The 12,658-nt window shown below is 37.4% G+C and overlaps 1 long non-coding RNA gene across 1 annotated transcript in view; it reads left to right on the top strand.

Moving 5' to 3' along the window:
• Positions 1-12,658, top strand: part of LOC309637585 — a 418,822-nt gene that overhangs the window by 92,618 nt on the left and 313,546 nt on the right. The gene's annotated exons all lie outside the window — the stretch shown is intronic.

Below are 12,658 nucleotides of genomic sequence, written 5' to 3'. Positions count from 1 at the left end.
CCACCTGGACAATCCAGGCTAACATCTCAAGGTTCTTCATCACATTTGCTATGTAAGGTATCATATCCACAGGTTCCAGGGATTAGGACCTGGACCCCTTTGAGGAGCCATTACTCTGCTTACCACAGTAGGCAGAGGAGGTTTCAGCATCCCCAGAGGCCAACAGATACTGCTTCTAGAAAATAATTTCAACTTCATGACGTCAGTGTTCAATCCAATCTCTCTACTCCAACTCTGGATTTGGGGTGGAACCAGCAGGCCCTGGGCTCAGTCTGGGAGGGAACTAAGAAAAAGGGGTGGAGACAGTTCACACAATGATCCCTGTCTCTTCTAGGCCAAAAGTCACATTGCCTTTTAATCCAGAGCATTGCCACTTATGGTTGCCAGGATGCAATCACCTGCGGGAATTAATTTCACCTGCTACATCCAGAATAAGTTTCCACAGGTCTCCCTTTAATAACTGTGTTTTTAAAGCACTCTATGAATAGTGATTATTTCCTTGTTTAGGTCTGAGATCACTGTGCTTTCCACGCTTCATAATAGTAAGTGATTTATTTGTTTGCTTGCTTTCTTGGATTCCCTCCCAGGTCATGTTGAAATGAGCATTATCAGATTTTCCCAGTCTTTGTTTTCTTTGCTATTAGAGAAATGGAAGTGAAATACCCAGTTTTCTTTTCAGACACTTCTTAACCAATTGACTTCACTCCTATAATAAAAAAAAAAAATTAAATCTATGTTCATTTCAGTCTTGCATACAATTCTGAGATCTTTTCCCTCCCTTGAATTTTGGATTAAATGAAAGCAGTCATGGGCCAATTTAGGCCTTTGTTAAGATTACAGACAAATTATATACATTCTGAATGACTAACAGGAAAAAACCCAAAAACCAAAAAAACTCTCCCTACCAATACATTGGGCTGGGGAGAAGAAAAACCCTACATTTAAGAATGCCATTGGTTAGGGACTTCCCTGGTGGCGCAGTGGTTGAGAATCCTCCTGCCACTGCAGGCGACACTGGTTCGAGCCCTGCTCAGGGAAGATCCTACATGCCGCAGAACAACTAAGCCCGTGCGCCACAACTACTGAGCCTGCGCTCTAGAGCCTGCAAGCCACAACTACTGAAGCCCGAGTGCCTAGAGCCTGTGCTCTGCAACAGGAGAAGCCACGGCAAGTGAGAAGCCCATGCACCGCAAAGAAGAGTAGCCCCCGCTCGCTGCAACTAGAGAAAGCCCACGAGCAGCAACGAAGACCCAACGCAGCCAAATAAATTCATACATAAATAAATAAATTTTTTTTTAAAAACAGAATGCCATTGGTTAGACCCTAACTGAAGGTACTTTTAAAACTTTGGCCAAATGCTTAGGTATTCAAAGGAAATCTGGAATGGAGTTTGCACAGAGAGCAAGGGAGAAGTGGGTTGCTCTTCCCATAAGAGAATGGGAGACTTGTTGGTTTTATTTTTTACCTTCTCAGAAAGCAGCTGTAGACAAGACACAAACAAATGAAAATAATGGTCTTTAAACAAACTTTACAAAAACAGGTAATGGGCCAGAGCTAGCCTATAGGTCATAGTTTGCTAACCTCTGATCAGTTCTTGAAGCCAATAAATTCACCCCCACTCCTGACATGTTTTTTTTCTTTTTCACTTGAGCTAACTCAAGTTGGGGTAATAAGTTAAACTGTATTTCAGTAAAATTGGTTTCCTTTGTATTGCAATTAGAAACATTAATGTGAGGTGTCTTCATCATACCTTCAAGGGATCTGAAACACAAAAAAAGGTTAAGAACCTCTGAGTAACACTCCAAAGTGTAAAAACCAGTGCTCTGTATACACACCTCTCAGGAACCAATTATTCCTGAGAGATTATATATGATGAAATTATAAATAGGTTATTAAAAGTTGGGAAGGTTTAACAGAAACCATAAGACATGAGAATGACATCAATGAGAATAGCATCCATCCTCTCCTTGGTGCTATGGTGAGAACATCAATAGAATCGGATGGGCCCAGGGCTGACCCCAAGTGGCACTTCTCATGATAAGGTACGATTTTATTCTAGTTGAGAGTCAGCATGGGAGCAGGAACTCATATGGACTTTGTGAAGCACTAAGTCCTGGGCTTGAATCCCACGTCCATCTCTAGGTAGCTCTGGGTCCTTGGACTACTTACTTGATCTCTGTGAGTGTCAGTTTCCATCTTTGTCAAACTTTATAGGGCTCGTAAGGATAACAAAAGAGACAATGCAATGAAGGAAGGGCAGGCACTCATTTGACGTCCTCTTGCTCCTCCGTTTGCTGTGTTTATTGGTTTCCTTTGGGTGACTATTTAAAATGAGAGCCTGAAGCATTCCACGAATGGGTAAGAGCACAGCTGCTCATTTCGCACTTCAGGTTTTTATTAAGCAAACTGATAAGACATATTCTGTAATTGGTACGTGTTCTTCTTTTTGCCTAATGACACTAATCTGTTTTTATCTTAGTCATTTAACTGAGTTTCATGATTAGCACAGGCAAGGTTTTAGGGATTTAAATCATTTGTTTGATGTTTTCGCTTTTAGGCATGTTTGATTATTTATTAAAATCGATAAAATCAGCTGTGTCAACTAGTTATTAAAACTATAATTCTTTTATTGGCTAATACCAGGAGGGCTGAAGCAATTGAAAAACTAAAGCATTACATGAATTCTTTATTATAAAGCCAAGCTTCTATAGGGGTGGCCTACATACTTTGCATTAACTGCAGCCTGTTTAGAATGAGTCTGTTCTATCTTTAGTCCATAAGGAAAGGACCAAGTGGGTAAGCATATGTGCAACTCATGTTCTAATTTATGCTTTAAAATAAATACAAGTTTGAAAGAAGCAATGTGTTCTGGTCTTCAGAAAAGAAATATGAAATACTTGCCAAGGGAGAGTGGTGAATAGTATCCAAAGATGGCTCCCATCAATTCCTTCTCCCCGCATGCAGGCCATGTCACTCCAACCATCAAGAGGTGGATTCCATTTCCCCTCCCCTGAATCTGCACCTACCCTGTGATCTGCTTTGACCCCTGGAATATGGTGGAAGTGACTCTTGGCAAGCTTTGTTCAAGGTCTTCAAGAGACCTTTAAGAGCCTCCACCTTTGATGTAGGAAGCCAGATGCCAAGCTCTAAAGATGCTTAGGCCAGAATACTAAATGATGAGACACCACACGGAGAGAGAAAGGACACATGGAGAAGCACAGAGAGGCAATGCCAGACGAGGAAGCAACATCTTCTTGTACCTTTTGGCCCAGTCCGCCTGATATGGAAGAGAATTGCTCAGATGAGCTCTACCAGAATTCCTGATGCAAATATTGCAAAAGATAATTAATCATAATTGTTTTAAGCCACTAAGTTCTGAGTTGCTCAGTTATCCAAAAATAGATAACTTAAATGAAGGCAGCAGGGATAAGGGAATGAATACAACTTTTGATGTAAGTGCTCAAAATAAAATATCTGGTTGAATGAGTGAGCTTCTGCTTACCTAGGATTATCTCAACCCTTGAAAGCTATTTCAAAAGGAAGAGCTCCTCTTCTGAAACATTGCTGGGAAGGGAGAGAAATGCCCAAAGCGTCACACAGTTGAGGAAAAGATGTTGGCCCAGGAGTTTGTTATCTGAAATCAGAGTGACTGGCAAGAATGGTTGGTGGTATTAATAATGTGCTTGTCCATATAAAGAGTTAATTTATTAGCCATAGGCAGCACTTAGATGGGTTTCTGTTTCTTTGTATGTGAACAAGAAGCAGATAAGTTACCCTAAGCATACGTCATACTTTAACCTCAGTTATGTGAATAATGCATCTCCTCATCTCCAGAAAAAAGAAAAAGGTGCTCTTAACCTTGTAAGAAATTAAGTACCTAAGAAAAGAAAGAGAAAGGTAGTAAATATATACAATATATGCAAATTAAAGCAGTGTAATACCGTTATCACCTGTCGAACTGGTAAATTAAAAAAAATTAATTCCCGATGAAGGCAAAATAAAGGCATTTTTATTCTAAAAGACTAAAAGAATTTGTCACCAGCAGATACTCACTAAAGAATATATTAAAGAGAGTTCTTTAAAGAGAAGAAAGATTATCCCAGATGAAACAACAAGATGGAGAAAAGAGTGAAAAGCAACAAAAACAGTAAATATGTGGATATGTCAAAATGGATATTAAATGTACAAAACAATAACACTAATGTTTCATTTGCTTTTGCAGCATATAAAATTAAAGCACACGATGTTACATTAGTCAGGAGTGGATAAATAGCAGTAAAGTAGCTAATATTAAAGTCTTCAGATTATCCATAAAGAGGTTAAAAATACGAATATGAGACATTCAAGAAGTCTTTAGTTCAATTCATCCAAAATAATACCAAAAAATAAAAGAAAAAGAAGAAAAAACAGGTTGGACAGATAGAAAACATTCTGTAATAGATCAGTAACTATATTAAATATAAATGTACTAAATGTTCCACTTAAATGACAAAGACCACTCAACTGGATTAAAAAACCAAATTGATTCCAAGCTGTTTACAAGGTATAAATATAACGGGTTGAAAGCAAAAGATTTTAAGGGAAAGAAAATGTTAAGCCATACAAACTAACAGAAAGGAATCTATGAAATAACACAAAATAGATTTTAAGTAAAAAACCCTACTAGAGTTGAGGAGGAACAATTTAAATAATAAATATTTAACTCACCAGGAAAATATAACAATTCTAAATCTCTATGTAACTGTTGGGGCTCGGGGCAAGTTGCCTCAAAATATACCAAGGTGGCATATTGATTATTTTGAATTAAAGTTACTTAAGAAATAGCTGGTATAAGAAGAACCCTCTGACCCTCCTTTGTTCCCCTGAAAGCAGGAAACCAAGCTTCCATGGGAAGGTATCTTCCCTATTCTGGGAGGATGGAGGGCACCCTCATTGTCCTAGATGGGGAATTCAAGGCCAAGAAAGCTGTAGAAACAGACTTTGTTAATTCTTCATTATTTTGCTATCTCAACCAAAAACCCTTTTGTTTTCACAAATCCTCACAAAAATTTGATTCTTGGTCTAAAAAGGTATACAGCCAGCCTGCTTCGGTCTTAGGCCCTATACCTATCAGGCCTCTGTACCTACAAAATTAAATTTGCTTTTCTCCTGTTAATCTATCTTACATAAACTTGATTATTATATCAGCTGAAAGAACCTAGAAGGGTAGAGGAACATTTCTGCTCTCCTACATACCTAACAACTGAACTTCAAAATATATGAAGCTAAAACTGACAGAATTACAAGAAGAAATAAACAAACCCATAATCATCGCAGGAAATTTAAACGTGTCTTTCTCTGTTTCTCACAGATCAAGTACACAAAATCAGTAAGCATGTAGAAGGTTTGAACAGCACAATTAGCAAACTCAGTTTAAAGCAAGTACAAAGAATACTGCCCAAAACTAGAGAAGATGTTCTTCAAAGACACACATAAATGTAACCACAATCAATCATGTACTGGTCCTTGAGACAAGTCCCAGCAAATTTCAAAGGGTTGAAACTACACAGAGTATGTTCTCTCACTACTAGCAACTAAATTAGAAATCAAAAACACAAAAAGTTAATTAGAAAATCTCATATATTTGGAATTTAAGAAATATATTCAGTGGCCTCTATATCCAGCTGTGATGGAATTGCTTGTTGAGAACAATCCTATTCAAAAACATCCCTAAAACCTGGGTAAAAAAATAATGATGAGTAAATGTAATTCTACCACCATAGGTGAGAAAATTATAAGTGATTTGGCAGCTGGCTTTTCTTTGTTTATATTTATTTTCCCAGTTTCATAAATTCAGCAAGAATAACTTTTTCTAAATTCAGTAAGAATTACCTTTTCACTTAGCAACCACAGAGAGTTATTACAAATAGAGTGTCACTACAGTTCTTCCATTATTTACATTCTCAATCAGTAGTTACAATAGAACAATTATTCTCATTTGAGGGCCTTAGACACTGATGTTATTAAAAGCATACATATCCTTTGACCCAGCAGTTTCACTTACAGAAATTTATCTCCCAAAGCATATTCACACATCTGTCTAAACACAGATATACAAGAATATATATTGTGTATAGATGTATATTCTGAAGTATTTGTTGCTGGAACACTAACAATGTCCACTAACAGGGGATGGTCAAATAAATGGTGATGCATGGATATAAAAAAACGTCTTTCAGGAATTAACAGAGAACGAGATACGTCTATATATGCTGAGGGACTGTATGCCTTTGATTAAAACTCTGTGGTTCAAGCAGCCGAAGTTAATTCTGGAGTACTCGAGCAAAAATGAAATGAATTGGAACATTAGGAGTTGGTCCACAGAATGGCCAGGAGGCTGGAGAACAGAAGAGGAATTGGCAACCCCAGACTACTCAGCACGTCAGGTATCACTCCATCATCCTCTCTGGATGTTGGCAGTGCCCTTCAAATGTTTTAATCCTTCAGTCACTCTGGTTGAGATTCACTCTAAAGAGAGAGAGAGCGTGAGAGCTTGGGTTGCATACCTCACCCTTTGCTACCAGAGGACAAAGGACTTCATTTACATTCCCACAAGGAGTGTGCAAAATGAGAAAGACGTGATTCCACAAAATAAGGTCAGGGAGTTATTTGTAAGGGAGAAAGAATACTGTGCAGTAAAAAAAAAAAAAATGTGTCCTCTACATAATGTTATAGGAATACAACAAAACATAGAAGTATATGTATAGTAAGTCACCATTTGTATTCTTAAAAATGAGAGAATATATATTACACGTATATGTATAGAAGGTATTCTTAAAAACAAGCCAATGAACAAAACTAAAAACCTACTAGAAACAGCATAACACCTTTACCTTTCATTAGGCCTTCAGTTCCCTGAGAATAAGAACTGTGTCTGTCCCAGGCTGTATTTTCAACAACAAACACACAGGAGGCTCACAATAAAAAGTTGCAGAGTGAATAAAAGAATGTAGTTCTAAGGAAGAGAAGAGGAGACATAGGGGGAGAAAGAGAGAGAGAGAGAGACTGACTCTTCATACATTAATTTTTAAAAATCAAGTACCTGTAATCCTTTTACAATTAGAAAAGAGGGTAAAGAGAATTAGTAATTACTATATATATATATATATATATATATAGCTTTGTATTTGAAAATTCCTTATTCTAGGAAGTTTGGGAATTATTGTAATAAATGATCGGCCTCACCCCCTCTCCCCTGCACCATGTCGTTGTGTATGTGCCCAGAGAGACAGTCAAGCAGAAAAGGCTGCATTGTCCAGTGGAACAAACCAGCTTCAGCAGGGGAAGCTCCCTCGCGGCATGGCACACACTGCAACTCAGCTACTCCTGGGCCTCAGGAAAGAATGCCTGTGGAAATATAAATAGTCAAGGGTTATTTGGTCATCACACTGGAGCTCCAGCTCTTTAGAAGTCTGCACTGATAGCAAAAACATTGCTGAGTGTCTAAATAATTTGAATGATATTAGGAGGGAGACCCTGAAAAGAGGAAAACAATGGCTTGATGACAGCAAGCTGACAATGGAACAGAATTTTGTGGGCCGAGATGATTGTAGAATCAAACAATGGTGATATTGTCCTTCTGGTGTTATTGTTGTGTGATGCTGTAATTTATGGATGAAGTGGGATTTCAAACAAAACAAACAGACTTGAATTTGTTAACTAATACAGTAAGCATAGAACATTCTGTTATGTGAGAAGAGAAATGGGAATGTTTTCTATACCCCTGCTATCTGCTAAACAGAAATATGTTTATATTTGGCATAAACTCTTGCTTTCCATTGTTTTTGCTAGCTTTTTGAGAATATTCTTTTTCATTTACTCTTGAAAACATATAAAAAGTGGGTGAAAGAGGAATATTGTCAATATGTATCATTATACAATTATTTTTATAGTTCTAGAAGTTAAAAAAAGAGAGTATATTTCACCAGCCACAGAAAACTCTTCTGTGAAAGTGTCAACTAATTTACTCTTTTCTTTGAAAATGCGATGCTTCTCTAATCGCAGATACTAAGGTGATGTGATGGCAATAACAATAATAACTATTTCTCTATCACAAATAGTTTATGATGTTCTGTTAAACAATTTAGTTTCGGTTACACATATAAAAGAGGAACCACTTCTCTCTAAACTATAAAAAGCAGGTTTATATCTCAGTAAGCATTGTTAGTGATACATTACTGCTATTCGCGGAATTCTTGGATTAACCTTAGTAAACTGGACAGAGGGCAAATTATGTATCTTACACCTCAGTGCTGGGAATAGTGTCTGACATGTAGTAAGGGGTGGATATTTGTTGAATGAGTAAATATTTGATTTTCCATGAGCAGGGTATTGCTCTAAGCTGGGGATACATCCGTCAAAGACAAAACTGAGCCTGAGACAAAATTCACAAAGACTATTTATTTATAAACTTGCAAGGGAACCTATCGGCTGTCACTTTCATTTCAGCGGGGATTCAAGGGTGTTAGAAAGGAGAGGAAGTTTTATAGCACGAGAAAGGAAAGGCTAAGAGCCTCTGATGAGAAATAGTTCTACTAAGATGGGACTGTGGAAGCCAGGATGACTTTCTATATGTACATTTGGCAGCCCTGGGTTGGCCACCCTGGGGCACAAAAGCAAACTGGGGGTGCTCTTGAAATGGATGCTAGCGGCGGAGGATTTTCCATGACAGTAATTTTCTGGAAACTGTGGTATTCAAAGGGGTGCACTGTTTACAGTAAAAATGATCATGATGGTCCTTTATGAGAAGCTGCCTTGGTCTTCTCTCTCTCATAAAGAAACAAACAAATTCTGTCTCTAAATTGGCAAAAACAGAAAACTCCTAAAAAATATAAAAATAAGTAAGATGTCAAGTTCAAAATGGAAAATGCCACTACCGCCCCCAAATTCTAAATGCAATAAAAGTAAGAGTAATATCACTTCAACTGTTCCTGATAATTCATCTGACGTAAGCAAACCTGCATTTTTATTCAAGCCTTATTCAATCATAGATATGGTCTCAGGACAAAGATAAACAAATTTAATGTTTTACTGAAATCTGGATTATATCAGTGAAACATTTTCCTGAAGACTGTACAGCCTGGTTTCCATAGGCGTTACCATGTTTACTGAGTAAAATAACCAAACATTATTTAGAAGTTAACTGCAAGGATTCACAACCTTTCAAATGGCTATGTCTTTATTAATTTATGAAACTGCCATCGGTGGGGACAGTATCAGTGACATGCGAAATTTTAAGAAATTAAATAGACCTCTGGCTTGGTGCCCCAAAAAATGTCAGTCCCTGCACATTAAACCAGGCAAAAGATAAAAAGGATTCCATTATATCTATAATACAATCTTCTTATGGCTTTAGTACAAGTTTCTTCTCTGCTAACAGAAGTCCCTGCAGAAGGTTTAAACAATCCCAACAATTTCATTATGTGAGCATAGCTAAATCCAATAAAGTAAAAGGGCCTACAGAGCCTTCCCATATGCTCAATTTCAGACCCTTTCCTTCTCAGGGAGTCAGAGAACTCGGCTGGCTGGAAACTGACTCTATTCCGACTGCCCAGAGCACAAATCTTGCTTTGTTGACATCAACGCGAGCTCTCCTGAGGACACACAAAGAAGAGAGGAAGCTATTAGAATTTCTCGTGACCCTGCTCCGAGCCAAATCCAGCTTTGCTTAAATGAATGAAAATGCTTGTTACGTGGCCCAAGAAGCTACTTTGTCCATTTGAAAATTAATTAGACTGTAGCTAGATGAACAACCGTACGATGCTTTCACAATGTTCGTAGATGGATGACCTTGGCTGAGTTCCCAATTTTAACAAGTTTACCCTAAAGCAAAAACATGGCCTTCTGGCTGAGCTAGTGCCTAGTTATAATGCTTTCCTGAGTGGTAGCCAACCGCTCAGCACAATCCCACCAGGAAAGGAAGTTAAGAAGAAAGCAGTTAAAACTTTTACATGCAATTGTAATAGAAGATGTTCTTGAAGCAAATTTTTTGTCTCCAGGGGCCAATTTAGTTGCCCATGTCACAGCTGGACTGGGAGAAAATGTTAAAATCTTGTATATGTCATGATCCACTCTTGATTAAGACTCCTCAAGAGCGCAGATTCTGTTGTTCCTTGTAGTGCTTTAAGTATAGAGGGACCACGGGGTTGGTAGATTGACTGAAAGAATAAAACACAGACCCACATGTTAATCTGTTTTTCAGGTGTCAAGCTGATGGTGTTCCTGGATGGCTATGGATCACCTTTGGGTGTAAGAGTCTGAGCCACTCCACTCACAAAGAGACTAATAGTTACTTTAAAAAGTAACCTGTACATTGCTACATAGAGGAAGGTCCTTAGTAAATATTCGGTATGACAATATAACTGATACTTAACTATCTGTAACATGGAGTTTAGGGCAGAGGTAATAGGAGTTGGACAGACTGTGTGGAAATAAAATTCCCCAATGTTCACAGCAGCACTATTTACAATAGCCAAGACATGGAAGCGACCCACCTGCCCAGCAACAAGATTGGATTAAGAAGATATGATATATATATATATACACACATATACACACACACACACACACACACACACACACACACACACACACACAATGGAATATTACTCAGCCATAAAAAGAATGAAACACTGTCATTTGCAGCAACATGGATGGACCTAGAGAAAATTATGCTCAGTGAAATAAGTCAGACAGAAAAAGGCAAATACTATATGATATCACTTACATGTGGAATCTAAAAAATAATACAAATGAATGTATACACAAAACAGTAACAGACTCAAAGACATAGAAAACAAACTTGTGTTTACCAAAGGGGAGGGGGTAAAATGGAGGGACAAATTAGGGGTATGGGACTAACAGATACAAACTACTATATATATAAAATAGACAAGCAACAATGATATAATGTATAGCACAGGGAATTATACCCATTATCTTGCAATGACCTATAATGGAATATCATCTGCAAAAATACTGAATCGATATGCTGTACATGTGAAACTAACACAACACTGTAAATCAACTATACCTCAATTTTTAAAAATTCCAGAGACTACCAAAAGTAGAGAAATTTTGAAAAGGTTTCCCAAACCTCCACTTCTTTCTTGATAAAAAGTCTCAAAAGCTGACCCTGCCCTCATGATAGCCGACTGGGGCAAGGATAGACATCTGACTCCATTGCAGTCAGTTCATTGGTTGATGCTGACCAATTACATACTTCCTCTGTCCTCACTTCAATCTCTTCTGCGTCTGCTTTCTCTTTCTGTGGCAAACAGTGGAGCATTCAAAGTCAGTAGAAGGAAAGAAATCATAAAGATCAGAGCAGAAATAAATGATAGAAATGAAGAAAACAATAGCAAAGATCAATACAACTAAAAGCTGGTTCTTTGAGAAGATAAACAAAATTGATAAACCCTTAGCCAGGCTCATCAAGGAAAAAAGGGAGAGGATGCAAATCAATAAAATTAGAAATGAAAAAGGAGAAATCACAACTGACACTGCAGAAATACAAAGGATTATAAGAGATTACTAGAAACAACTATATGCCAATAAAATGGACAACCACGAAGAAATGGACAAATCCTTGGAAAGGTACAATTTTCCAAGACTGAACCAGGAAGAATTAGAAAATATAAACAGACCTATCACAAGTAATGAAATTGAAACCATAATTAAAAATCTTCCAACAAACAAAAGTCCAGGACCAGATGGTTTCACAGGCAAATTCTATCAAACATTTAGAGAAGAGCTAACACCGATCTTTCTCAAACTCTTCCAAAAAATTAGAGGGAGAAACACTCCCAAATTCATTCTACAAAACCACTATCACCCTGATACCAAAACCAGAAAAAGATATCATAAAAAAAGAAAATTATACACCAATATCACTGATGAACATAGATGCAAAAATCCTGAACAAAATACTAGCAAACAGAATCCAACAGCACATTAAAAGGATCATACACCATGATCAAGTGGGATTTATCCCAGGGATGCAAGGATTCTTCAGTATACGCAAATCAATCAATGTGATACACCACATTAACAAATTAAGGAATAAAAACCAAATGATCATCTCAATAGATGCAGAGAAAGCTTTTGACAAAATTCAACACGCATTTATGATAAAAACTCTCCAGAAAGTGGGTATAGAGGGAACCTACATCAACATAATAAAGGCCATATATGGCCACAGCAAGCATCATACTCAATGGTGAAAAACTGAAATCATTTACACTAAGATCAGGAAAAAGACAAGGATGTCCACTCTCACCACTCCTATTCAACATAGTTTTGGAAGTCCTAGCCACAGCAATCAGAGAAGAAAAAGAAATAAAAGGAATACAAATTGGAAAAGAAGTAAAACTGTCACTGTTTGCTGATGACATGATACTATACGTAGAAATTCCTAAAGATGCCACCAGAAAAATACTAGAACTAATCAATGAATTTGGTAAGGTTGCAGGATACAAAATTAATGCACAGAACTTTCTGGCATTTCTATACACCAACAATGAAAAATCAGAAAGAGAAATTAAGGAAACACTCCTATTTACCATTGCAACAAAAAGAATAAAATACCTAGGAATAAACCTGCCTAAGGAGGCAAAAGACT

Source organism: Balaenoptera physalus (genome assembly GCF_965194825.1).
Source record: "Balaenoptera physalus genome assembly, chromosome: 11".
Taxonomy (NCBI): Eukaryota; Metazoa; Chordata; class Mammalia; order Artiodactyla; family Balaenopteridae; genus Balaenoptera; species Balaenoptera physalus.
This window is presented reverse-complemented; position numbering and strand designations above follow the sequence as displayed.